This window comes from Triticum aestivum, chromosome 3A (genome assembly GCF_018294505.1).
Source record: "Triticum aestivum cultivar Chinese Spring chromosome 3A, IWGSC CS RefSeq v2.1, whole genome shotgun sequence".
Taxonomy (NCBI): domain Eukaryota; kingdom Viridiplantae; phylum Streptophyta; class Magnoliopsida; order Poales; family Poaceae; genus Triticum; species Triticum aestivum.
Window position 1 is genome coordinate 23886516 of NC_057800.1, and position 27517 is coordinate 23914032.

Below are 27517 nucleotides of genomic sequence, written 5' to 3' on the forward strand. Positions count from 1 at the left end.
AACTGAGTATTTGATGGAGGAGGATCCATTAGCTTTATGGGACTCCCTCAAAGAGAGATATGACCAACAAAGAGCAGTAATGCTGCCAGAAGCCCAAAGAGAATGGTCTCTCATAAGGTTTCAGGACTTTAAGTCCGTTGCTGCATATAATTCTGATATGCATAAAATTAACTCCAAACTAAGATTTTGCAATCAACAAGTTTCAGATGCAGACTTAATCGAGAAAACTTTATGCACTTTCCACCCCTCGATGAGGATATTGCAACAGCAGTATCGTCAACATAAATACACAAAGTATTCTGAGCTTATATACACATTACTTCAGGCCGAGAAGCATGATGAACTTCTGATGAAGAATCATAATGCTCGCCCAACAGGTGCCATGCCTATCCCTGAAGCACATGCTAATGCTCATTTTACTGGTAAATTTGGAAACCATAAAAGGAATTTTCAAAAATTCAAGGGAAAATGGAAACAAAATAATGGTCCGAAGACCAACGGTCAAACTAAGGGGAAAGATCATTTCAAGAAGCATGATCAAAATGACAGCTCTCAAACTTGTCAAAGGTGTGGATGCATGAATCATCGTACTAATCAATGCCGAATTCCCAAGCACCTTGTGGATCTATACATGAAGTATGGACAAAAATGCGAACAAGTTCGTGGAAAGAAAACTAAAGCTCACTTCAACGCCATTCAAGATAACCCTCAAGCCGGTCCTCCTCAAAGCGCTATTGAAGTATTCAAGCCGAAGGACGATATCATCCTCGATGAAGACATGCTTGTGGATTACACCCAAGATGTTTTTGGAGACCTCAGTTCATCTCCATAAACAAGTTGATGTCACTTAGCTATTTAAATACTACAAAATGTTATATACAATATAACAATAAGTAGAATAAAGTCTTTCAAACTATGTATATTATATTGTGTGAATCAGACATAATATTGTAATGTATTTATATTTGAATTTTTAATATAAATACCTTGTATGTAATTTGATGAATATATGAATAAAATAATATTTATTCTAAAATATTCTCTTCTATTCATAGAACTTCTACGGGAAATAATCCGATGGAGGAAGAATTATGTTTAGTGGATAGTGCTACCACTAACACAATTTTAAGGGAAGCAAAATATTTCCAAACTCTTTCTAAGAGAAATAAAAAATGTTATGACCATACTGAAAGTAACAAAGCAATTATTGGTTCAGGAAGAGCCACATTCACACTTCCTATGAGTACTGCTATCGTAGTTCAGAATGCACTCTTGTATGCTGAATCTACACGTACTCTTATATGTTTCAAATATATCCGAACTAACAGTTTCCATCTAAAAATAGTAGAGGTGGATAACAAACAATATTTGTTTTTAACAAAAAGCAACGGATATGAGAAAAAAAATCCTTCATTCTCATCTGGATTATACTTTACATACATCAAACCCGTACTTTATGTTGCGTACAAACTATTTTTCGGATATTTATAACTTAAGATATTTGGCATGAATGCCTAAGTCACCCCAAAATAGGGATGATACGAAAAATTATTGACATTTCTTTTGGTCACAACATAAAAGCTGCAAAATACTCTAGTCATCAAATTTTATGTGCACCACCACATGTGCCATGATTTTTTTGAAGGACTCTCTCACCTTAAAATCATAAAATAGTCACTTAAATTTCTTGAACACATCCAAGAAGATATATGTGGACTACTCAACTATTTTTGGGGCATATATTCATTGCATCCATAGACATCTAATAGATGGTTTTATGTGGATCTCTAATCTCCACAAATTTATGATTTTACTAAATCAATCGCTCAAATTATCAGCAAAATTATCCTAACATATGGGTTAAACCCATTTGAATGCCATTTTACGAGTATTTATGATTTTACGAAGTACCTCATGTACATACCCAAAATGGCATGTACATACCCAAAATGGTGCAGCTAAATTCTTTATCAAAAGAATCAAACTAATCAAATGACCACTTCTAAGAATTTTAATTTAGCAACATCTCGTTGTAGACATGCGGTCTTACACACCGCAGATCTATTCTAGATCATTCCAACTGCATATCATATTGCTTCCCCTTGCAGTAAGTACGTGGAAATCAACAAGTATTTTCCATCTGCGAGAATTCGGTTATATACCGATATCACCACTCCAGCGTACATTAACGGACCCTCACATTAAATTTGGGATCCATGTGAGTTATAACTATTTATTTATCAGTCAATCATAAATATCTCAAGCTCCTATCAGGGGAATTGGTTATAGCATGTACACTGATTACATTGAAATAAGGACTCGTACCACAATGAATGCCGATAAATTAGAAATGTCATGGACTTTCAGTCATCATATTCACGTACTTCAAAAATCTGAACATGAAGTTCAATCATATATTTGCAACACATTGCAAATTTGCCACATACATTTACTTATGACAAAGACGTCATGAAATCACATTATGCATGCAAGCAATGTGACATACAAGTGGAAGTACCTCATACAACCCCTATTCTCCCTAAATGAGAGCAAAAGGGGGAGAAACATGGTCACATGAGAAATGAGTTCTCATATGCATCCGCGGAAATAAAGGAAATTATATCCTCGGCTAGTAAATGTAGTTCATCCTCAAGTTGAATAACACATAACAGATGCTCATCATCCAAACCCAACATAAACATGCACAGAATTTAAAGTGTTGGGCATCGAAACACCTTGACTCCATTGTTATGGGAAATCATGAGGAGTGAAAAGACCTAATATTATTTCCACACATTCCATTGATTCAACAAAATCATATAACATAAAGACTACAGTTGTCGACAAATATTTATTCTTGAATTGCTAAAACCTTTAGGGCCCTGAACCAAAGTCCATGGCAGAGTGCCTCATGCACTCATATATTGGTTCAACTAGAAGGAGGCAATTAAGAATAGCACTCGTTCAACAAAAGAGAGGTATTTACCACAGTAATACATTCTCCTCATAAGTATTTTTCCTGCTGGAAGAAAAATGATTTTTCGTTCATAACGAAAACAGTGAGATGGTGAAAAAGCGAGGCTTGTAGCACAAGGGTTCACACAGAGACCCAACATTAATTATGATGTAAAAATACCCTCTTGGTATAAGTGGAATTAAGTTTCAATATTAATATTATTGGCAATTACAAATAAACTATCCCTGCAGTTGATAGACACGGTGATTACATATGGATCACTCAATTCGGATATATACATAAACGTCCTTAAAAGACATAAAATCCGAATCCAAAAACCAATCGCAACATATATTATGTAAAACATCAAGTCACTTCATGACTTAAAAGAGTCGAAAATTGTGTGGTACAATCGACCATGAGAGTTCCTTATTCAAAAGGATACTCGGATAAAGATTGCTTACATGTAGTTATCAACAAAATCCCTCCCTGGATTCTACATGACCTATGTATATGCCGATGATTTTATCATCGAAGTCTATACAACGCATGAAAAGTGCTCACAATCATATCAAGACGGATATTATGTAGTTAAGATTCAACAGAATCATCTTCCATTATCTTTCAAGATAATACCACTTGTATTGCACAAATGCATACAATTTATATACATAACAATATTGCAAATTGAAATTTTGCAAAGTTCAGGGGGAGAAAACTCCTAGAACTAAACTTACTAATTATCATCCGATAATAATATAATGTACTCTTTCCTTATGAGTTTTCCAATATTGCTTTCTCATATGGGTTCTATTGAGTCAGTTACTATACCTACGGTATATCAAATTCCTATATTTGCTCCTTATATTTTTCACAGGATCGTCGGTGGATATCAATTATACAAGATCAAGATTAAGGATTATGAAGATCATTCAAGATTTTTTAGCACTCAAGGATATGTGAAGAATTTCAAGATGATGAAGTATTAAAAGGACCGCGTTTGTCCAAGGGGGAGTGTTAGGAAATATTAGAAGTTAGCAAGTAGCGTTAGTTTTAGGCTACAATAGTAGTTAGGATTTCCTAAACTAACTTCCTGTAAGTTAGCGTTGCCCAAACGCTATCGACGCCTAAGGGACATCGTGCCCGTTAGAAGAGACGCGATCATTGTAACAGACGCTTGTACATGCTTGTTGGGGACATATAAATACCCAACTCAACATCAATGAAAACATACTTTTCACTTCAATCTCTTTCTTTCTTCTCAGTAGTTAAGGGTGTAAGGGAGCAGCACCGTACCATTGGGGCCGCACCGTCGGGGTAGTCCTCCGTGTAGGGAAGCAACGTCATTAGGGCCACACTGGCCATCTAAGGGAGATGGGGCCGTGCTGTCCGGGTAGTCCTTTGGTAATATACTAATATTGAATAGATTATCTTCCTCCTAAAATTAACATGGCCACCTTCATGTGATTGTCTACAGGATGCAAATAAGTAGATATTTGATGTCTTTGTACTGGAATTATGTAACTTCAATATTCAATTGGGTAACTAATTGCTAAATTTTCCGGTTAATGAGATACAATATCGAGTCAAGAAGATGCAATATTAGGCATCCTTGTAGGAAAGACACCCCGGGTCTGGAGCGGCGGCTCCATTGGCAAGGCACGGCCGGCTAGCAGCCATGCGGGCGATGGATCTGGCGTCCCGGCCGCGCGGGCGGCGGGATCCGGTGGTCGTTGGCGGCCGGCGACGGTTTCTGCGGTGACCGGTGCGCGCGATCTGGCGCCTCCCCTCCTCCCCTGTTCAGCATGCGGGCCAGCCTCGTCGGGGTGCGCTTCCTTGGGTCGCCGGTGTACAGGAGGCGCTGCTGGTGGCGGGGATCTAGTTCGGGCGAAATCTCTGGTTGGCCATGGCTGGCCGCGTCGACGGCGACGCCTGAGGGCGCCGTTCCCCTCCTTGGAGGCGCCGGTATGGACTGATCCCCTCACTTCCCCTTCCCCTAAGTCTCCCGGGCGAAAGCCCTAACTTTGTTGGACGGCAACGGCGCTCACAACGCCGTTCCCTTCTTGAAGGCACTGCTTTGGGAACCTTGAGGCTAGGTGGCGCTTGTGGGTGGTGGGCGACGGCGGTGGTGCGGCCCTATCCTAGCATGGATCTGCGTCCGTTGCTTGGAGATGGACACGTGTAGGTGGAGGTCATCGTTTGGCGTCATGGTGGCATCGATGGCGGAGGCACCTACCAAGGTTGGCACCTCAATCTGCTATGAAGATGGACCAGTTGGAAGATGGCAGCGACGGCACATGTGAGTGCGTCAGACCGGTTTGTGCCCCGGACCCAGTATGTGGCTTGGTCCGGGCCTCTGGCTTTAGATGTTAGACTTAGGTGAGAGGTCTGGGTATTTGGCCCAGCTTGCACCCCTTCATCATATGGATTGAAGTAGCGGCAGATGTTGCCAAGATGATGGATTCAGGCATATTGTTGTACTACTTTGTAAGGTCCTTAAGAATAATCAATAAAATGGCCGCATGCATCTCCTAGATGCAGAGGCCGGGGGTCATCCTCCTTTTCTAAAAGAAAATCATGCACTGAAGCTTAAAATTTTATTTACTTGAGGCATCCAAAAAGCAAGTAGCATGTAGATTGGCGATGCCTATGCATGTAAGTAACTAAGTACTCACTTGTTTTGTTAAACTTTCCTGTATGAACAAGTCTTGCAGGATAGAACCTCTATACTCTCTAGTTTGGTTACTGAAATGGGAGATTACGTTCCTTTTATCAGGAACAAAAAAGTAATTGAGTTTAATTGTTCCTAAGCAAATTGTGATAGTGTACTTAAAGTTAGTCATTTGTAACGCTTTTCATAGTATATCATATGCTTAGTCGATTAGTATGCCATCCAATATATTTGTATGTGAAGCAAACTATTTATGAACCAAAGAACATGCCATTTTAAACAACTGATGATTCAGGCTCATCAGACTTTTGAGATGATAGCGGACCATTCCACTAGGGGGAGATCGGAGAACTATAGATCACAATCCAGAACCAAGTAATCAAGAAATCAAAAACCATATGGACTAAGAACCCTAACCCTGCAAATTCATAGGGAAGAGATACAAAGGAAGAAGAGGGGATGCAAGGTTTGTGCATGCAGTTCCGTGGACAGAAAGGCCACCATCTCCGATGGGAGGCAATGGTTCACAAGGTTCCACCGGGAAGTCCACATCAGGCGTCAAGTTCTAGGGTTATTGACGGTAAATTTAAAGAGCAGAGCAGATGGTGGATCAATGGAGAGGAGGGGAGAGTGGTACATTTTGGAAAAGATTCACCTTGAGGAGATGGTGGATCAATGGAGAGGAGAGGTGTCGGGATGCACAACCATCATTGGTAGCGGGAGGGAGATGGCGAATGGGGACGGGCACCGGTGGGGAAACGAACCGGGAAGGAGAGACTCTGATGTGTCGCTCGGGGCACGTCGAACCGTTTTCTCACTGAGAAGACTGATGTGGGACAGAAAACCGATAGACGAAAAAAAGCGGCAGATGTGGAACCATCGACCGGAGGAGGCTGTGGGTACTAAACGATGACGTACGAGAGATTGAGGACATCAAGAATCGTCAACACAAATTAACTCTGCAATTTCTTTAATAGCGAGCTGCATAATTGACGTCGGTACAGATGACTCAACCGTCAGTGCGTGACGCATGCGCCTATCCAGCACAACTGCACAAGGGATTCACTGTACATAATGCTTGGTTGGCCATGGAGTTGATAACAATGAGCGACCTAATGCCCTGACTGAAGCGAGAGTTTTAGACATATAATGGCCTACAGACTCCTAGAGATCATGAAGTGACCTGTGATTCTCAACCATGATACATGACATTTGCTCAAATGCTTAATGCATTGGCTCCCTTATGCAAGTGTAATAAAGCTATGTTTCTCCCGATACCACTCAAGCCACATGGTTACTGTTTGCCCCCCCCCCCCCCCCCCCCCCCCGCGTTCTCTAGCTATAGCAGTGTCTCGCATGACCTTGGTTCACAAAATGCATATACAGCTTTCAGCATGTATATTTATACATGTGAAACGAATGGGCCAAATCAATATTCAATGATCGGGACATGATCCTGAGAGTCAATGACATCACAACCCATGTACGTGTGTGCGTTTCAATGCTTGACTAACACCATATGCTACTTCATATTTAGTACCAAGCGACATAGTAAGAAATTTTTATTAATGGATCAAGTGGGGCCTTATATTTTACGTGCTTAAGTTTTATTTTGAAGTTTCGAAGAGCTTACTTGATTACTTTTTGTCCAAGAAGAAGGCTAAGGTTTGCGAGGAGTGCGGGTGGAGCCAGGATTCGGCCAAGCCCCGGGGCACAGGCTAATTTTTTGCATAGCTTTGTAAATTCTAGATTTTCAACATTGTGAACCCAATAAAATCATAATATAAGTTAAACATATGACTATAAATGGTCTGAAAAGTAATTCACAATAAACAATCGTTTTCATTACAAGAAATGTTCAAATTTGAATAATTATTACAACACCAAATTGTTCACATCACACACAAATACATATGAACAAAAATGTGGATCTATCCCCCATAGAGTTGCCAACGATGCTTAATAAGATCATGCTGGAGTTGGTTGTGTGAATCACGGTTCTCGATCTTCCGGTAGGTGTCAAGAAATGCAGTGATCTCATCTGCATCCCTGGTAGGCTTCACACAACTACCAACATTGTCATAATAAAAAATCTAAATCCATACCCCTCTCATCCTCCACGATCATGTCACGTAAAATTACACAAGCAGTTATGATGTTTCTGATGGATTTTTTATCCCAAAAGCCATCAGGACATCGAACAATGGCAAACCAAGCTTGCAACACACCAAATGCCCTCTCAATATCCTCTCGGCAAGCTTCTTGTGCTTCGGCATATTTTTGTGTTTCTTGGTTTTGGGGTCTGAGGGAGTCCTGGATTAGAGGTGTCCGGATGGCCGGACTATACCTTCGGCCGGACTCCTGGACTATGAAGATACAAGATTGAAGACTTCGTCCCGTGTCCGGAAGGGACTTTCCTTGGCGTGGAAGGCAAGCTTGGCGATACGGATATGTAGATCTCCTACCATTATAACCGACTCTGTGTAACCCTAGCCCTCTCCGGTGTCTATATAAACCGGAGAGTTTTAGTCCGTAGGACGAACAACAATCATACCATAGGCTAGCTTCTAGGGTTTAGCCTCTCTGATCTCGTGGTAGATCTACTCTTGTACTACCCATATCATTAATATTAATCAAGCAGGATGTAGGGTTTTACCTCCATCAAGAGGGCCTGAACCTGGGTAAAACATCGTGTCCCCTGCCTCCTGTTACCATCCGGCCTAGACGCACAGTTCGGGACCCCCTACCCGAGATCCGCCGGTTTTGACACCGACATTGGTGCTTTCATTGAGAGTTCCTCTGTGTCGTCACTTTTAGGCCCGATGGCTTCTCCGATCATCAACAGCGATGCGATCTAGGGTGAGACTTTTCTCCCCGGATAGATCTTCGTATTCGGCGGCTTTGCACTGCGGGCCAATTCGTTTGGTCATCTGGAGCAGATCGAAAGCTACGCCCCTGGCCATCAGGTCAGATTTGGAAGTTTGAACTACATGGCCGACATCCGCGGAGACTTGATCTTCGACGGATTCGAGCCACAGCCGAGCACGCCGCACTGTCACGATGGGCATGATTTAGCTCTACCGCCGAACAGTGCCCTGAGGCCGCACCTGTGTCCGCTCCGACCCCTAGCTCAGAGCCGATCACACCAAGCGAGGATGGGTGGTTAGACACCGCCTCGGGGGCTGCAATCTCTACGGCGATCGAGCCGAACACTAGCCCTATTCTTTGCGAAGCCCGTGACTCCAAGGAGCCGGACTCCTCTCCAGACTCTGAGCCCTCCGCGCCCCGACCGATCGAACCCGATTGGGCGCTGATCATGGAGTTCACCGTCGCGGACATCTTTCAGCACTCGCCCTTCGGTGATATTTTGAATTCACTAAAGTCTCTCTCTTTGTCAGGAGAGCCCTGGCCGGACTATGGTCGGCAAGGTTGGGATGCGGATGATGAAGAAATTCAAAGCCCACCCACCACCCACTTCGTAGCCACTGTCGATGATTTAACCGACATGCTCGACTTCGACTCCGAAGACATCGACGGTATGGACGCCGATGCAGGAGACGGTCAAGAACCAGCGCCTATAGGGCACTGGAAAGCCACCTCGGCGTATGATATATACATGGTGGACATCCCAAAAGAAGTCAATGGCGATGGAACAGCGGAGGATGACCCCTCCAAGAAGCAGCCTAAGCGCCGGCGTCAGCGGCGCCGCTCTAAATCCCGCCAAAACAAAAATGGTGATTCCGGCACGGGAGATAATAACACCCCGGACAGTGCCGAAGACAACCACCTCCAGCAAGATTTAGCACAGGAGGATACAGAAGCCAGCCCTCATGAGAGAGCGGCAGACAAAGAGGTCGAGGACGATAATTATATGCCTCCCTCCAGAGACCAGGCAAGCCTCGACGACGACGAATTTGTCGTGCCAGAGGATCCCGTAGAACAAGAGCATTTCAAACGCAGGATTATGTCCACGGCGAGCAGGCTCAAGAAAAAACAGCAACAGCTTGAGCTGATCAGGATTTGCTAGCCGACAGATGGACTGAAGTCCTTGCGGCCGAAGAGTATGAACTCGAACGCCCCTCCAAGAGCTACCCAAAGCGCAGGTTGCTACCCCAATTAGAGGAGGAAGCATTTAAACCTACGTCACCAGCGCATGATGCGGCCGACCGGCCACCTCGTGGCCGCGACAGAGAGGCCTCTCGACCCTCCACTCAAGTCGCACCCCGGCGCCACTCAAAAAATACCAAGGCATGGGAAAATGCGCTAGATCTGCGAGATATATTGGAGGACAAGGCAAGGCAAACAAGATCGATCTACGGATTACGTGGGCGCCCCACGGCATGAGACGGTACTCGTCACGCCGGATACAGTAAATCCGGCCGGGCCGAACACCGTAGACAAAGCTCGTTTGAGCTGCGTCGTGATGTAGCCCAATACAGAGGCGCCACGCACCCACTATGCTTCACAGATAAAGTAATGGATCTTCAAATCCCCAAGGGTTTCAAACCCGTGAACATCGAATCATACGATGGCACAACAGATCCTGCGGTATGGATCGAGGACTATCTCCTTCATATCCACATGGCCCGCGGTGATGACCTACACGCCATCAAATACCTCCCACTCAAGCTTAAAGGACCAGCTCGGCATTGGCTTAACAGCTTGCCAGCAGAATCAATTGGTTGTTGGGAGGACCTGGAAGCCGCATTCCTCGACAATTTCCAGCGCACTTATGTGCGACCACCAGACGCCGATGACCTAAGCCACATAATTCAGCAGTCAGAGGAATCGGCTAGACAATTCTGAACACGGTTCCTAACCAAGAAAAATCAAATTGTTGACTGTCCGGACGCAGAGGCCCTAGCAGCCTTCAAGCATATCATCCGCGACGAGTGGCTTGCACGACACCTATGACAGGAAAAGCAAAAATCCATGACAGCCCTCACGACACTTATGACCCACTTTTGCGCAGGAGAAGACAGTTGGCTAGCTCGCAGCAATAACATGACCAAGAGCCCTGGTAATTCGGATACCAAGGACAGCAGTGGCAGATCGCGTCGCAACAAGCAAAAGCGCCGCATTAACAGCGACAATGCTGAGGATACGACAGTTAATGCCGGATTCAAAGGCTCTAAACCCAGTCAGCGGAAAAAAGCCATTCAAAAGAAATACTCCGGGCCCGTCCAGTTTGGACTGAATACTCGACCGCTCATGCCAGATACATGGCACCCCCGAAAAACCAGCCAATCACACCAACAGGGATTGTTGGGTGTTCAAGCAGGCAGGCAAGTTAAATGCTGAAAGCAGAGACAAGGGGTTGCATAGCGATGACGAGGAGGAGCCCCGGCCGTCGAACAACAGTGGACAGAAAGGTTTTCCCCCACAAATGCGGACAGTGAACATGATATACGCAACCCACGTCCCCAAGAGGGAGCGGAAGCGTGTGCTAAGGGACATATACGCGATGGAGCCAGTCGCCCCAAAGTTCAACCCATGGTCTTCCTGCCCGATCACTTTTGATCGAAGGGACCACCCCACTAGCATCCGTCATGGCGGATTCGCCGCATTGGTTCTAGACCCAATTATTGACGGATTTCACCTCACTAGAGTCCTTATGGACGGCGACAGCAGTTTGAACCTGCTTTATCAGGATACAATGCGGAAAATGGGCATCGATCCCTTAAGGATTAAACCCACCAGAACGACCTTTAAAGGCGTCATACCAGGTGTAGAAGTCAACTGTGCAGGCTCAGTTACACTTGAAGTGGTCTTCGGATCTCCGAATAATTTCCGAAGCGAGGAGTTAATCTTCGACATAGTCCCGTTGCGCAGTGGCTATCACGCACTGTTCGGGCGAACCGCATTTGCCAAGTTCAATGCGGTGCCGCACTATGCATACCTCAAGCTCAAGATGCCAGGCCCTCGAGGCGTCATCACGGTCAATGGAAACACAGAACGCTCTCTCCGAATGGAGGAGCATACGGCGGCTATCGCAGCGGAAGTACAAAGCAGCCTCTCAAGGCAATTCTCTAGTCCGACCATTAAACGTCTGGACACCGTCAAGCGCGCCCGGAGTAACCTACACCAAGACCGCCCGGCACGTTCAGAGCAAGCGTAACAATGCGGCCCCAACCCCAGCCCTCGCGAACTTGCGAAACCAGTGCTGCGCGTACATAACTACCCTCTGGAAATACCATGGGCATAGGGGGAGGGGCACCATCACGGCACGCCCGAAACGCGGCTTAAACCGCACTAGGGGCTGCCAATTCCTTAAGTTTCTCTTATTTTCAGGACTCCATTCTTCGAAAGGTTTATCCGGCAGTACAATTGCCGCACAAACGATACAACTAGGGAAGCAGAAAGCTATGCCGCACTAGGAACTCTAAGGTGGTCTCTATAATGAGCAGTATACCTGTTTCGCATAACATTCCGCAGCTCGCCCCTGGAAAAGACATATTTGATAGTCCCATCTTTTTCTTATTGCACTATTTGTATCGTTCTGCTTTGATCGCAGCTTTTTTAAATAAACAATGCATAGCTTCCGTCTATTATTGCATTACCTTTTTTTACGAATATATGTTCATTAATGACATGTTGCACCCATACACTTTGCTACGGCCAATACGCCAGGGGCTTAAGTACCCCACAATACGGTGTGAGAAGTCCGAACACTTTCACAAGTGCGGCACGCCGAACTTATAGCATTATATGCATCGGCTCTGAATCATGTCTTGGGTCAATAGTTGGGTTTGCCCGGCTCCTATGTTTTGGTACCTTATGTTCCGTTATATCGGCTAAGGTAGCACTAGGAGAATTACTGTGATTGTGCCCCAGTTGAGCTGGGCTAAGCACCTCAGTAGAGAAAGCTAAAACTGACCGTCATGATGAGGCGAGAGCTGGTCGCTGTTCGAGAGGTTTTCGAGTCCCTAAAGACTTATGCCGCTTAGAGCGAGGAGTCGGCTTTGTCCGGTCTAGGCATGGATAGCGCCCCGAACTCGGTCTTCCAAACACTAGGGGCTTCGCCGAAATTTAAAATTATAGAATTCTATGGCTAAGTGAGAGTGTTCAAGCATTATAGTTCGATTGCCTTGTTCGTTGTGTTGAGCGCCTCCCTCGAAGGACCCAAGAATGGGAAAAAGAGCGCTCATGTTTATCCCGAACACCCCAGCACTCGTGCCATGGGGGCAGAAGCCGACGACTCGCCATCTCTCAAATTTGATAAACGGCCATACAGAAGGTAATATTTTAAATTTAAAAAGCATTGCTTAGCGCACATGAACAAGTTTTCAGCACACAGGACAAAACGAGCGAGTTTACTGAAAAAATACATCCATGGAATATTCATCCGCCACAAGGCGGGCACCCTTCAGAATGTCCTCATAATACATCTCGGGCTTGCGATGCTCCTTGCCCGGCGGTGGCCCGTCCTTCACAAGCTTCTCAGCATCCAGCTTGCCCCAGTGCACCTTCGCACGGGCAAGCGCCCTACGGGCACCCTCGATGCATACGGAGCGCTTGATGACTTCGAGCCTTGGACAGGCCTCCACCAGCCGCCTCACGAGCCCGAAGTAGCTCCCAGGCATGGCCTCTCCAGGCCACAGCCGGACTATGAGGCCCTTCATGGCCTGTTTGGCCACCTTATGGAGCTCGTCCAGCTGTTTTAGCTGGTCGCTTAAGGGCACCGGGTGTTTGGCCTCAGCATACTGAGACCAGAACACCTTCTCCGTCGAGCTTCCCTCCTCGGCTCGGTAGAAGGCGGCGGCATCCGATACGCTACGGGGCAAGTCTGCGAATGCTCCTGGAGAGCTCCGGATTCGGGTAAGTGACAAGTAATTCACTTTTACGTGCTTACTTTGCATAAAGAATGCCTTACCCGCCGCTATCTTTTTTATTGCCTCAACCTCCTGGAGGGCCTTCTGGGCTTCGGCCTTGGCAGACTTGGCATCTTCAATGGCCGCCGCAAGCTCAGACTCTCGCGTCTTCGAGTCAAGCTCCAAACTCTCATGTTTTTTCATGAGAGTCTGGAGCTCTTACCGCACCTTGCCAACCTGCGTCTCATGCTTCTCCCGCTCGGTGCGCTCTGTGGCCGCCCTCTTTTCGGCCTCGGACAGCGCTTGCTTAGGGCATCTCCACTAGTCCCCCCAAGAAGCCTCCTCAGGGCACTTTTTCACTGCCGGCGAGAAAAATTCCTCCCAGTCGCACCCCCAGCCTCTTAATTTTCGCCGGATTCGACCAAAAACAGAGCCGGCGCTCCCGACGGAAACTCAGGAAGCCGGGGGGCACCTGGGGGGCTTAATCTCGCCGTTTGCAGGCGCTGGCCCACCTGCCAGCGTCTCTCTACTCTCTCCTCCCTTTTCCTCCTTTTTTATTAGCCGCAGCGCTCGCCTGTACGCTCATCTGCCCGACGTTGACCCAGCACCAAGATGGACGCCGCCATGCCACCATGCTCGCCTGGCCGCCCACGCCCAGCTGCCCGGCTGCCCGGCAGCCTCAGCCTCGCCGCCGTGCTCGCCCTGTTTCTTGCTCCTCCCCCTGGTTGGTTCTTGCTCCTCCCGCAGAGCTCGCGCAGGAGGAGGCGGTGGCCGCGGCAGTCGACGAGGATGAGTTGTTGCAGGGAGATGCAGTCGGCGGGGAGGAACACGATGGCGAGGAAGCCGACGAAGCGATCGAAGGTGACGTGCGAGACGTGGCGCACCTCCGTGGGCTGCCCTATCTGCATCCCCGTAGCAGCGGTGCCGGCGCCATCCTCGGCGCGCACGCTGCTACACAGCAGCAGTGACCTCCGCAGCGCCGCAACCACCATATCCACCACGGAAACCCCTCCCCTCGCCGCCGGCGGTATCAGCGGCCGCCAGTGGATGCCAGTGGACGCGCACCCGACGCCGTTGATGGGGCGCGAGTGCGACACCCGCGGTGAGGATGAACGGCGGCAGCGCGAACGGGCCGTGGTTGTGGAAGAAGCCGAAGTGGCGGGGCGGGGAGGCCGAGCGCGCGGGACACGACGCGGCGCCAGCGGCGGCACACCACCGCGCACCGGCAGCCGCCTGAAGACCTCCAGCAGCATGTCGTGGGGCAGCGCGGACATGATCGACATCCACGGCCTCATCACCTCCGCCAGCATCTACCCCGTCCTCGAGTACATGGAGCACGACCTCGCCGGACTCGCTTCCTCCCCTGACCTCTCCAAATGGAGGGACTGCGCCACGAGCAGGGCCTGTATGCACCGGAGCGTGCCCACGACATCGCTTGTGACCTACTCGACGAAATGCTGCTGCCTACTTGAGCCTCAACATTGCTCCTGGGGGGCGCAACGAGTGGAAAGATTTGCGCCCCCAGGCAAAAAAATTCGCCGGCAGCCCCCCAGGAGGCGAAAAAATGCCTCCTGGGGGGCTCAACGGCTGGAGATGCCCTTAAGGGTCGCCACCTCAGTTGTGGCCCCGACAATAGCCGCGTTAATCATGTCACTTTTTGCAATTGCACCTTTCACATATTTCAATAAGGTATTTCTTACCTTCCTTCTCCTCGAGCTGCTGCTTGGCTAGGCCGAGCTCTTGCTCGGACCGCTCGAGGTTCTGCTTCAGCGTATCCACCTCCGCAGTCAGTGCGGCGGAGGCCAGCAGCGAAGCCTGCATACGCATATTGACTTGATTATGTTAGACTCCTGCGAATGTTATTAGATCCTCTATTCGGCTTTTCTTTCCGAACACCGAACAGAGCATCAGGGGCTACTGTCTATGCGGTAATATTTTTACATATTCTTTACTTACCGCAAAGCCTGTTAGAAGGCTGGCACAGGCTTCAGTCAGTCCGCTCTTGGCGGACTGAACCTTCTGGATCACCACACTCATAATAGTGCGGTGCTCCTCGTCGATGGAGGCATTGTTAAGTGTCTCCAGCAAATTTTCCGGTGCCTCCGGTTGGACGGAGGCCACCGACTCGGTAGGCTTGCTCCTCTTGGAAGGAGGCTACCTACCGGAGTCCGGAACCGTTGAAGGTTCCGGCGCGGTGTCCGGCTCAAGGCCGGACTTGGAGCCCTTGGGGGTTCTATCCCCTTTACGCCTGGAGTCTAGGAGGTTGCCTTGCGGCGCCTCCAGGACCACCTCCTCCTGGCTTGGAACCTGTTGGGACGCCACCTCGGAGCCATCCATAGGGTGGGGTAGGAAGCCGTCGGAAGCGAATTCACATCCGACGAGTCCAGGGAGCCGCTTGACGACTCGTCGAGCCTGGCCTTGGGCGGACTGCACAATCATGTTCGACGTAAGGAAAAGTTGTGCAATGGGGGAATACTATGAATCACTCTGGTATCTGAATACTTACGATTTCGCCACGGGCTTGGCCCTGTGCAGCCACTCCTCTTCGCCGTCGTCGGCGTTGGTGGAGCAGTCCGGAGGAGGGGTCTTCCCCCTCTTGGACCCTTCGGCCTCCCCGGTTGGGGTGGCCTTCCTTTTCTTCCCTCCCCCCACTGGGGGGGAGAGGTCTCTTCTTCCTCCTCCTCGTCTTCATGGGAGGAGTGCGCCTTGGAGTCGTCGGATGATGAATCCGACACCTCCTGGCGCCGGGCACTCTTTCAAGTCCTCGTGGCCTTCTTCTTGGCCTTTTTCACCGGCACCACGTAGAGTGCCGGAACCAGCAGCTTCGCCAAGCGAGCGTCCGCTGGGCCTTCGGGCAAAGGAGCCGGACAGTTGATCTGTCCGGACGTCTCCTGCCAATCCTGTCAAAGGTAAGGGAGCTTAGATCCCGCATGGAGTCAAACTATGAAAAACTAATACCCTGTAAAAGGTGAAAACGGCTTACCGCGTGAGCATGACGCTGCGTGTTGAATCCGCGATCCTCAGTAGCGGATGCGGTGGCCTCGGCGCCCTTGAAAAGCACCTTCCAGGCATCTTCGTATGTCGTGTCAAAGAGCCTGCTCTGAGTTCGGTGTCGCGCCGGGTCGAACTCCCACAAGTTGAAAGCCCGTTGTTGACACAGGAGGATCCGGCGGATGAGCATAACCTGGACTACGTTGACAAGTTTGAGCTTCCTGTCCACCAGGGTTTGGACGCATGTTTGGAGTCCGGTCAGCTCTCCTTTTTTACCCCATGACAGGCCCGTCTCTTTCTAGGAGGCGAGCCGCGTAGGGGATCCGGATCGGAACTCGGGGGCTGCGACCCATTCAGGGTCGCGCGGCTCGGTGATGTAAAACCACCCCGACTGCCACCCTTTTAGGGATTCCACGAAGGAGCCCTCGAACCATAGGACGTTGGGCATCTTGCCCACCATGGCGCCTCCGCACTCCGCTTGGGTGCCGCGCACCATCTTGGGCTTGACATTGAAAGTCTTGAGCCATAGGCCGAAATGGGGGCGGATGCGGAAGAAAGCCTCGCACACGATGATAAACGCCGAGATGTTGAGGATAAAGTTCAGGGCCAGATCGTGGAAATCCAGGCCATAGTAGAACATGAGCCCCCGGACAAATGGGTGGAGAGGGAAGCCAAGTCCGGGGAGGAAATGGGGGAGGAACACCACCCTCTCATGGGGCCTAGGGGTGGGGATGAGCTGCCCCTCTTCGGGAAGCCGGTGTGCAATGTCGTTAGACAAGTATCCGGCCTGCCTCAGTCTTTTGATGTGTCCCTCCGTGATGGAGGAGACCATCCACTTGCCTCCCGCTCCGGACATGGCTGGAGAAGGTTGAGGTGGGATGTGCGGACTTGGGCACTGGAGCTCGAGTGCGCGGAAATGGATAGGCAAAGGAGGAAGAAGGCGTGGATGAAAAGGTGGATCCTTATCCCCTTATATGGGCGGACGCGACTATGCGCCCCCACCAGCCTGGTAAAACTCGCTTATCTCCCAAGCACCGTAGTCAATGGTGCGGTTGGGTTACCCACACCCGTATTGATGAGAATCCCAGAATAAGGGGACACAATCTCTGCTTTAACAAGATGTGCCAAGGAAACCACCTCGCTAAACACGCTGAGGTGGGACAATAAAACGATTCGAATAAAGACTTGGCCGTCATGTGATGTCACGCTACGGAATACGTCAGCAGATTAGATTTGTGTAAATATTCTCTCTATGGCAATATGTGGAAACTTATTTTGCAGAGCCGGACACTACCTTTGTGTTCAAAATCTTCTATGAAGTACTTGGAGGAGGAACCCGCCTTGCAATGCCGAAGACAATCTGCGCGCCGGACTCGTCGTCATTGAAGCCTGGTTCAGGGGCTACTGAGGGAGTCCTGGATTAGGGGGTGTCCGGATGGCCGGACTATACCTTCGGCCGGACTCCTGGACTATGAAGATACAAGATTGGAGACTTTGTCCCGTGTCCGGAAGGGACTTTCCTTGGCGTGGAAGGAAAGCTTGGCGATACGGATATGTAGATCTCCTACCATTGTAACCGACTCTGTGTAACCTTAGCCCTCTCCGGTGTCTATATAAACCGGAGAGTTTTAGTCTGTAGGACGAACAATAATCATATCATAGGCTAGCTTCTAGGGTTTAGCCTCTCTGATCTCGTGGTAGATCTACTCTTGTACTACCCATATCATCAATATTAATCAAGCAGGACGTAGGGTTTTACCTCCATCAAGAGGGCCCAAACCTGGGTAAAACATCGTGTCCCCTGCCTTCTGTTACCATCCGGCCTAGACGCACAGTTCGGGACCCCCTACCCGAGATCCGCCGGTTTTGACACCGACAGGGTCACTGATGGTCTTCACAAATGTTGACCATGGTCTGTAAACACCGTCGGCAAGATAGTACCACATGGTATAGTCATGGCCACTGATTGTACAGTTACAAGCCGGAGCTTTGCCACTAGCTAGTTGAGAAAATAGATGGGATCGCTGCAAACATTGATATCATTGAGAGACCCAGAAAAACCAATGAATAAATCATGTGAGGCCATGGCTTCAATCACAATGGTGGGTTCACGTTTGTGGCCGAGGTATTGCCCTGCTCAAGCCACCGGGCAGCTCTTCCAGCTTCAATGCATGCAATCAATACTACCTAGCATGCCCGTCCATTCCCTCTTTTCGTGCATTGCCATGAGTTCCTTTGTGTCTTCCTTGTTTGGAGCTCGAAGGTACTCCGGGCCAAAACTCCGGATCATTGTCTAAGCAAAGACATAGACGCATTTGATGATGGTATCTTCTCCAATGCGAAGATGTTCATCGGTGTAGTCGGCGGGAACACCATATGCAATCACTCTCATCGGTGCCGATATTTTTTGATATGCACTAAAGCCAAGCAAACCAGCGGCATTCCTATGCCGAGTGAAAAAACGGCAATTCTGCTCGCAAGCTTCAATGATGCACACGAAAAGAGACCTACGCAATGCACACGAAAAGAGACCTACGCATTCGGTTCGCCTACGAAATAGATGAGCCGGATATGTCGGTACCTTAACGAAGTAGTCCTTCATGAGCATCTTGTCGCCAAGAGCTCGGTTGCAAGGAATGCATAACCGGTCAACCGTGGATCTGTGGCGTTTTTCTCCGGGCCCTTCTCAAATTTGTCCACGAGATGTAACAACACTGTGATGCGTCGCTGGGGGCGCGTTGAACCGTTTTCTCACTGAAAAGACCGATGTGGGACAGAAAAAACGATAGACGAAAAAAAAGCTGTGGAGCCATCAGCCGGAGGAGGCTGTGGGTACTAAACGCCGACGTACGAGAGATCAACTCTGCGGTTTCTTCAATAACGAGCTCCAGAATTGACGAACGTACAGATGACTCAATTGTGAGTGCGTGACCAGCACAAGGGATTCATTGTAGGTACTGCTCGGCTGGCCATGGAATTGATAACAATGAACTAGACCTAGTGCCGTGACTGGACCAAGAGTTTTAGACATACAAAGGTCTACAGACTACTAGCAATCATGAAGTGACATGTGATTCTCAACCATGATAAATGATATTTGCTCAAACGCTTAATGCATTGCCCCCCTGATGCATGTTTAATACATCAATATTTCTCCCGATACCTCTCAAGCCACAAGAATATTGTTTGTCCCCCCTTCTAGCTATAGTGGTGTCTCGCATGGCCTAGGTTCACAAAATGCATATCCAGCTCTGAGCATGTATATTTATACATGTGAAACGGATGGATCAAATATACATTCAATGATCGGGATATGATCCTGATAATCAATGACATCACAACCCATGTACCTCTGTGCGTTTCAATGCTTGATTGACACCATATGCTACTTCATATTTAGTAGTACCAAGCAACATAGTAAGAAAATCAATTATCTATTACTATACTAATCCTAGACTCCCTAGAAAGTCCCACGTTATTATTATTATTATTATTATTATTATTATTATTATTATTATTATTATTATTATTATTATTATTATTACTATTACTATTACTATTACTTTACTATTACTACTATACTAATCCTAGACTCCCTAGAAAATCCCTCATTAATTAGAATTTACGAGCTGTTAATTTGATGGGACCGAATTATAACGGTGTGGATCAACCTGGAAACAGAAGAAAAAAAATCACATCTCAATCTCCATCTTTTTTTTCTTTGAAGGATCAATCTCAATCTTTTTTTTTGAAGGTTCAATCTCAATCTTTCTAATGCTCCAAAAATCTCATCTCAATCTCAAACTTTTTTTGAGGGATCAATCTCAATCTCTCTTTTTGTTAGGAAGGATCAATCTCAATCTTTCTAATACTGCACGACAGCTTATACCACACCAACCTTTACACGCCAACCAAATGTTAATTCGAATTTACGAGGCGTTAATTTGATGGGACCGAATTATAACAGTGTGGATCAACCTGGAAACAGAAGAAAAAAATCACATCTCGATCTCCATCTTTTTTTTTCTTTGAGGGATCAATCTCAATCTTTTTTTTTTGAATGTTCAGTCTCAATCTTTCTAATGCTCCAGAAATCTCATCTCAATCTCAAACTTTTTTTGAGGGATCAATCTCAATCTCTCTTTTTGTTAGGAAGGATCAATCTCAATCTTTCTAATAATGCATGGCAGCTTATACCACACCAACCTTTACACGCCAATCAGAGAAACTGGTCTCATGTAACGGTTCTATAAACAGAAGGAAAAGAAAATGTCATCAGAATCTGAATCTTTTTTTTTTGAGGGATCAATCTCAATCTTTTTTTAGGAAGGATCAATCTCAATCTTTCTACTAATGCTACACGACAGCTTATCTCTACTCCTAATGGACGAGTTGGTTGAATAATCCTCCCACTTTCGTCTGGTTTTTTTTCGTCTGGTTTATTTTCGTCTCACCTTCCACCACCACTCCCATGTTAATTTTTCTTCTTCACACTTAAAACCGAATCGTGTCTGATACTCCTTCCATTTATTCGTGCTTGCTTTGGCAGGTGTCGATTTAATTCAATCATGTAAATATTTGGTAATTAAGAATTCAAAAATAATACCATATACAGGAGATCACCTTCCAAACAAATCACCTCCCTCTCCGATTTATTTCTCCCACCGATCTTCTTCCATACTTAGCTCCGCTCGGAAAAAAATACAGCCGTCGAAGCCACCGATCTCTTTCCATACTTAGCTCCACCTTTGCTCCCTCCCACACACTTTTACGTAGCCCAAGAAATCCTCTCGCACGATCCTCGCAATAACTACAGAATATATCCTTCCCCAATTATCGCTTTCCTTGCCCGAGCGAGATCGTGGTCCCTTCTCCCCTCCTCCCTCCCACAGCTCGCTCAGGTTTTCTTCCGCTACACCTATCCTCTTCCGGCCTCTTCCTGGAGCCCTCGGCTTCGTGCTCGTAGGAATCGGAGGCGGTGACGCTCGACGTTGTCACGTCGAGGCTGGATCTAGGGGACAGGCAGGCGGCGCTCGTCACGGGAAGAGGAGCATGTAACTCATGGAGTCAAAGCTTGTGTGGGGCCGTTTGGCGACGCTCGACCGCGGCAGGGAGGCGAGGACGCGTGAACGCATATGTGCCTGCTCGCCGAGCGTCGCGACGTTGACGGGCTGGGGCTTGATGTCGAGGCCCTCCGCTTCCTGCACCTCTTCGTGTCGATGGCCAGAGGCACACACCGGTACTAGAAACACGATGGCCAGAGGTATACCGTTACTGGAAACACAATCCTGAATCTCTTCCGTGTATGTTCCCAAGGGTGTGTGTTTAGTTGTTTACCTCGTATCTTATCTTTGTCTATAGTCACCAATAGGATTAGAAGTCTGACTGCGCAGAATCTGTATTAAACAGTACATGCCCTTATTATTTCTAACATAAAATCTTGTTTTGTTGACAGTAAGCAACCACCTAATTTTAGGAAGTACCGTGTGGTGGCAAAAAAACTGATATTCAAGACTTCGTTTTCTACAGATGATGATCCAAAATGCATAGAAACATGGGTAGAGATGGGAAACTGTGAAAGCGATGGGAACTATCTGGTACGAACAGTGTCATCATCTTATAATGCTTCATCTATGTACACCATAATGATGCATCTTACGTATCTATCTATTGTATCTGAAACCTTAATGCAATTAACTGTTGATTTTGCCCTACAACAGGAATACAGGATTGAGCGATCTAGCAGATACTTATGAACTTCTGAAGCTCGGTTGTTCAGATTATCATGGATGAGATGATAAGGAAGCGCCTGATATAGTAAGTGTCGATCTTCCGGTCTTGGCATTTTTAGATTCCTTGAGGTAGCTCAACAAATTTGCTGCAATGCTTTGTAGGATCATTTTGCAGATTTTACTGAAATGGTACCTGGTTTGAATTTGGTTATTTGCTCTATTTGTTTATTTATTTTCCTAGGAACAATCTGCTGTTACAAGCTTTGCTCTTAATTTTGATGTAAATCTCATGTTACCAGGTCCGCCATGACATGAATGCACCGTTGTCCCACTATTTCGTTACACCGCAGTACTCATATTTTACTAGCAATCAGCTAATCAGTGACTGCAGTGACGTTCCCATCATCATGGCTCTGCAAATAGGTGTCCGTGTAATTAAACTAGACATGGTGCTAAATTCTTCTAAAGATGATACTGATATTCTCCATCGAAGTACTGAATATGACTTCCATGGATAGTACTCATATTTATGCCTACCAATCTTTGTAAGTGTGGAACCTATATAATTCTCTTCGTATAAAATACTACTCCATCCATCTCAAAATACTAAAGTTGAACTCAACCAGCGATACTTATTTTGGGATGAATTGAGTACTATTTTGGGAAAGGCATCTAGCTGAGTTTTAATAAAACTCTTCAGATTTGTATGTTGAGATTGTCTTCAGCAAATAATATTTCTATGAGATGTAGATTAACGACAACTAACAAGGACTGCCATGATTAGAGCTACGATTTTGCCCCATGTTTTAGTATGCATTCTTGCAAGCAACAAAGGTAAGGACATTGGCATCATGTAGTTTCGGGTAGTGCATGGTTCTATTTAATTAGTTTTTTCACAAAATGGCTAATGGTGCTGGTTGATTAAATGTGTATGTGCATTGAACAAATTGGTCAGAACTGACAACATCATTAAATTCAGAAATTCTGATACAAATAAAGAAGGAGAACAAATGAGCTTCGTATGAATGAGAAAAGTGAGAATGAGCTTCGTATGAATGATGCATGACAAAGTTATCGTATTTACATGCCTGAGTACAGTATATCCTATACACAATATTGTATAGTTCAATGTTAAGTGAGTAAATATACATTTGACACCAACATGTTTGGAAATCCCAAGTCAATCTATTTTTATAACTAAAAAAATTGGTGATTACATGAAAGCATATATAATAAATTCAATTCATTTATCGAACATTTTCTGAACGGGATGTGGCTGCACCGAGATGGCCTGAGCAGGGGAGCACGACGACAATGCTGACACTCTCTCATTTGATTTCAGATTACTGTGCTCACTCCTATCTCTCGCTTGCTTGCAGGCTTTCAAAATTGAAGTTGGGTCGCCGAATTGAGGCCAAGGCCCATGTTGTTCTGCATTTTTACAGATGGTCTTCTGTGATCAAATTGGCGTCTCAATGTAAGGACTGAAGTGATATAGTTATCTTGTTTCAGTTGTTTGCTTTTGCTTATTGATAGAGATAATTATTCCCTATTCAGTAGAGATGCTGTCCAATGAGAGAGTGTCCATGGCGATTTTATCCCGTCCACCCAGCAGTATGAAACGAGCACACACATATGTGTTCTATTCCATCCACCTAAGTTTATGAATCGATCTTTCTTCAAGATATTTATGGAATTTCACCGGTTTCTATGATTTAGTGTTGTGTTGTCAATGTCATCAGGCTCTGGATGATTAGCATTCCACCAACTATATTCCATATATATATGTATTCTTCAGTTCAACAAGGATGCTGATATGATGATTGAGGAAATGAAGCTTAGAGTTGTCTACACATTGCCCAGTGGAAGCTCAGACAACAACGGAGTTACATCTTTGGCATACAGGAGCTTCAGGAACTTCAGGCAGGGCACTATGATTTCTCGGTGAGATTGGCTAGCTTTATGTTCTATGTAGGAAACATATGTTTTGCTAATAAATTTGTAGTGCAAAGGCTAACTGTATCTGCACAAGAGCCGAACCTGAAGAAGTTGAGGGCCCATGCAGCGATTTCAGAACCTAGGGAAAACTAGACTGACTGGTCTTCAAGAAATAAAGGGCAACAGTAAAAAATTATCCATTTATATTGAATTAGGAACAATCTTCTAGCACACACATCTGGTTTGACATTTTGACATTTATATGGATAGAAACATGAGCAGACGCCTACGACCAGACGCCATCGCTTCACACGGTCGCCTTTCGGCCATAAGATTCACCGGCGGGGTACTTGGAGCAGGGAGCCACGGATAGAAACTGACACACCTTATATGCATTATGCGGAACAATCGGTACTACTTGTTTTAGGAGTATGGTTCAAAAATTTGGTACCGACAATGATTAGGTTCCAACGATTCAGTAACCCTTATTTATATGCAGGATAAATTCAGTAGGAAAAGTAACCAACAGAATCTGGGTACAATAAAATGGAAACAAATTACTTCTAGCCCGAACATTAAATTCCAGCATAATTCTTTTGTGTCATTATGTGTGTCTGGGTGTAACATATGCAACTTTGAAGGTGACGCTGGCGAGGCATTACTATATCTTTCTAAGCTTCCACTCTGTGTTATTTTGTTTGTTCTGGAGATTCATAAATATTTCTATTTTCCGCTTCAGTATTCACTGAAAGGCTGGACTACGTTTACCTTTTGTTCTTTAAAATGGTAGTGTTTGTAATTCGTTTCCCGACATTTTGTGCATCTTCTCGATTCTGGTGGATTGAACTCATGTAAGCTAGCTTTGTAACATTTGGCTGCACGTATAAACTGATCTTAACACATCCGTTTGGACTTTTGATTTTATTTTGTCCTCGTAATTTGCAGATTCACATTTTCCCACCTTTTTGTTTGTTAGTAAAATACTTTAGAACTTATATACTAGCAATAGAATATTAGGACAAACTTTGGGTGGCACTAGGTGCAGCAAAAAATGGTGCCATGGCAGCGGAATTGGACTGACGCTACAGTTCCCACTTTTAAAGGTTCGGTTGACCTTTTCCATGTCATTTATCTTGTGATTGTAGCCCATTTCTTTTGTAAGTGATCAACATTAATACTTGGTTTTGTTACTCAAGGATGTTGGACACTGGTTAAGTATTACAGGCGGATTATGTTGGCTTAGTTTGCTACAATTTATGCCCGTTAAGAGAATAGTGGATACAACTATAATATCTATGTAGTGCATTTTTTAGTAATGTAGAAGCTTCTAAATTATTGACTGTGAGTATCTCACACAAACTTATCTACTTTTTCTATGCTTTGTGATTCTATCGTGCCCTATCTTTAGAAGTCACTCTGATTCAGTTAATTCAATGCCCAGCAATATCATCAATTCAACAAGCAGTTACTCGAAATTCCATCGCCCCAAATGGCATAGGATACCTCGGGCGTCCAACTTCTGGCATAAGTTTTTGTGCATTCAAAAATTTAGGAACCTGAACCACAAGGGCAAATGGAAGGCACCTTTGATCGGTAATCCAGGTAACCTCAGCTTCCCCACTACTATACATCCAGACTTCTGCCCGTTTATCTCTTCTGCTAAACTATAATATAGTGAAGCATCAAAGCTCATACGATTTTTCCCTTGTTTGTGCAGAGTACATGGATGATTCTTACACCTATGCTTTTGATAGGCTGATGCACATTGGCGTTGAGCCAAGGTAGGTTAGTGCTTCACAAGGACCAGCTCTAAGCATGACTTGTGCAGATATGGGAAAGAAGCCTAGGTAGGCCTCCTTTCTGAAGAAAAAATATATATGGGAAAGAAGACTAGATGAAAAATCTTGGGGAAGACTTTGGTGAAGAAGAACAAGGTGAATTTTATCTGTTCAACAAAATCAAGTTTGTTCCTGCACTTTGATGTTATGAATCACTGTGTAGTAAGCAGGAGTGCTTCTCAATCAATATTTTATATGTTTGTTAGAAATTGAAGAAACAAATATCTATCTGGCAGTCTATAATGGGTTTTGAGGCTGGTTCATTGCTACACATATAGTGGAGAGCTTCCTAAAAATTGGAGGGGACTTGTTGTAGCCTTATAATGTATTATCTCGGGTATTACATTTCTCATTCCATTTGCCAACATTTTGAATGAGTTTAAATGTTAGCACTCTTAGACAATTGACAATGTTTATTCAAAAGATTATACTGCAGTTCTACGTGAGTTTCTCATCATAATTCTTTAAATTTCAAATCAGATACAAGTGCAACAAAATATAGACATGACAAGCTACTGAGCTCTCACATTTGAATGCTAATGTTCCTTTGTAGACATGGGTTTATTACCATGGTGCTAGCATTAGGTTCAACCTTCTAAACTTTTTTTTGCTTTTCTTTGTTATTTCGTGTCTTCTTGCGGTCTATTTTCTATTATATAAAAAGTAGTATTTTTCCATTTAGCTTCTTCATGGTCAACAGGATTCACTAATAGCATGGGCTGGAATTCGTATTGGCTTTGTACAGAGGAATAGCAGTTTCATATTTCTCATACTTGCTTTCCATGTTATTCTGTTGCTGGCTCATAGTTTCACCAATTTACAGTAGCAGGCTTCCAGCTATCTTATGGTTCTATATTTTGTGCATTATTTATCTCTCATGCATAAGAAATTACGCTATACAGAAAGTTGACTTTCAAGAAACAATTATTCCACAACACTTTACGTGGATTCTAAAATGAACATTGAATGTCAAGAAACATTTATTCCAGAAAGTTGCAGTTTGCTTAGGAAACATACAATTCTTGTTGTAAGTAATAGTACTACTGTAACAACTTTTTCGTATTTTTAATTTATATTGGGTGTTGTCATGGTAAGAGACACTTTTGTATTGTGCATATATTTCTTGCTATTTGTTTTCCATCTTGTTGAAGTTGGTAAAATATTTAGACGTCACCTACCCGAGTTTCTGAATGAATGTTGAAGTTTTGTTTGTTGATCTGATAATATGCTAGCCTAGCATCGAACATATTAAAAAATACCACTGAAATTAATGTATTGTGTAATCATGTACATATGTTTGCCTATTCTCTTGTTAGGTGGCATCAACTAAAGCAAGGCTTGGTTTATAAAATGGATGCAAAGCAATTAACATGTTGAATTTTACATGGGAGGAGGGGGTGCACTATATCCTCCATATGACTTTATTCACCAGTTGCTATGTATATTCCTGTTTCCTTTGGCAAGAAATGTATATTCACAGAACTCCTTAATTTGAAAACCATCATGTTGTTATATCTTGACACTTGTGCTTGTGATATAATTCTTGTGTATTCTGAAGTTAAAACACACACAGTACAAAC

The 27517-nt window shown here is 45.5% G+C and overlaps 1 long non-coding RNA gene across 2 annotated transcripts; it reads left to right on the top strand.

The window, feature by feature from the left end:
- Window positions 1–21198: 21198 nt before the first annotated feature.
- On the top strand, window positions 21199–26505 carry LOC123057657 (uncharacterized). Of its 2 annotated transcripts, XR_006426903.1 has the most exons (7): window positions 21199–21692; window positions 21959–22026; window positions 22150–22246; window positions 23541–23638; window positions 23960–24105; window positions 25541–25701; window positions 25817–26505. It is a non-coding gene; the product is annotated as an uncharacterized lncRNA (long non-coding RNA). The 2 variants fall into 2 exon arrangements; XR_006426902.1 differs by having other exon boundaries at window positions 23960–25701; window positions 25817–26503.
- Window positions 26506–27517: the final 1012 nt, after the last annotated feature.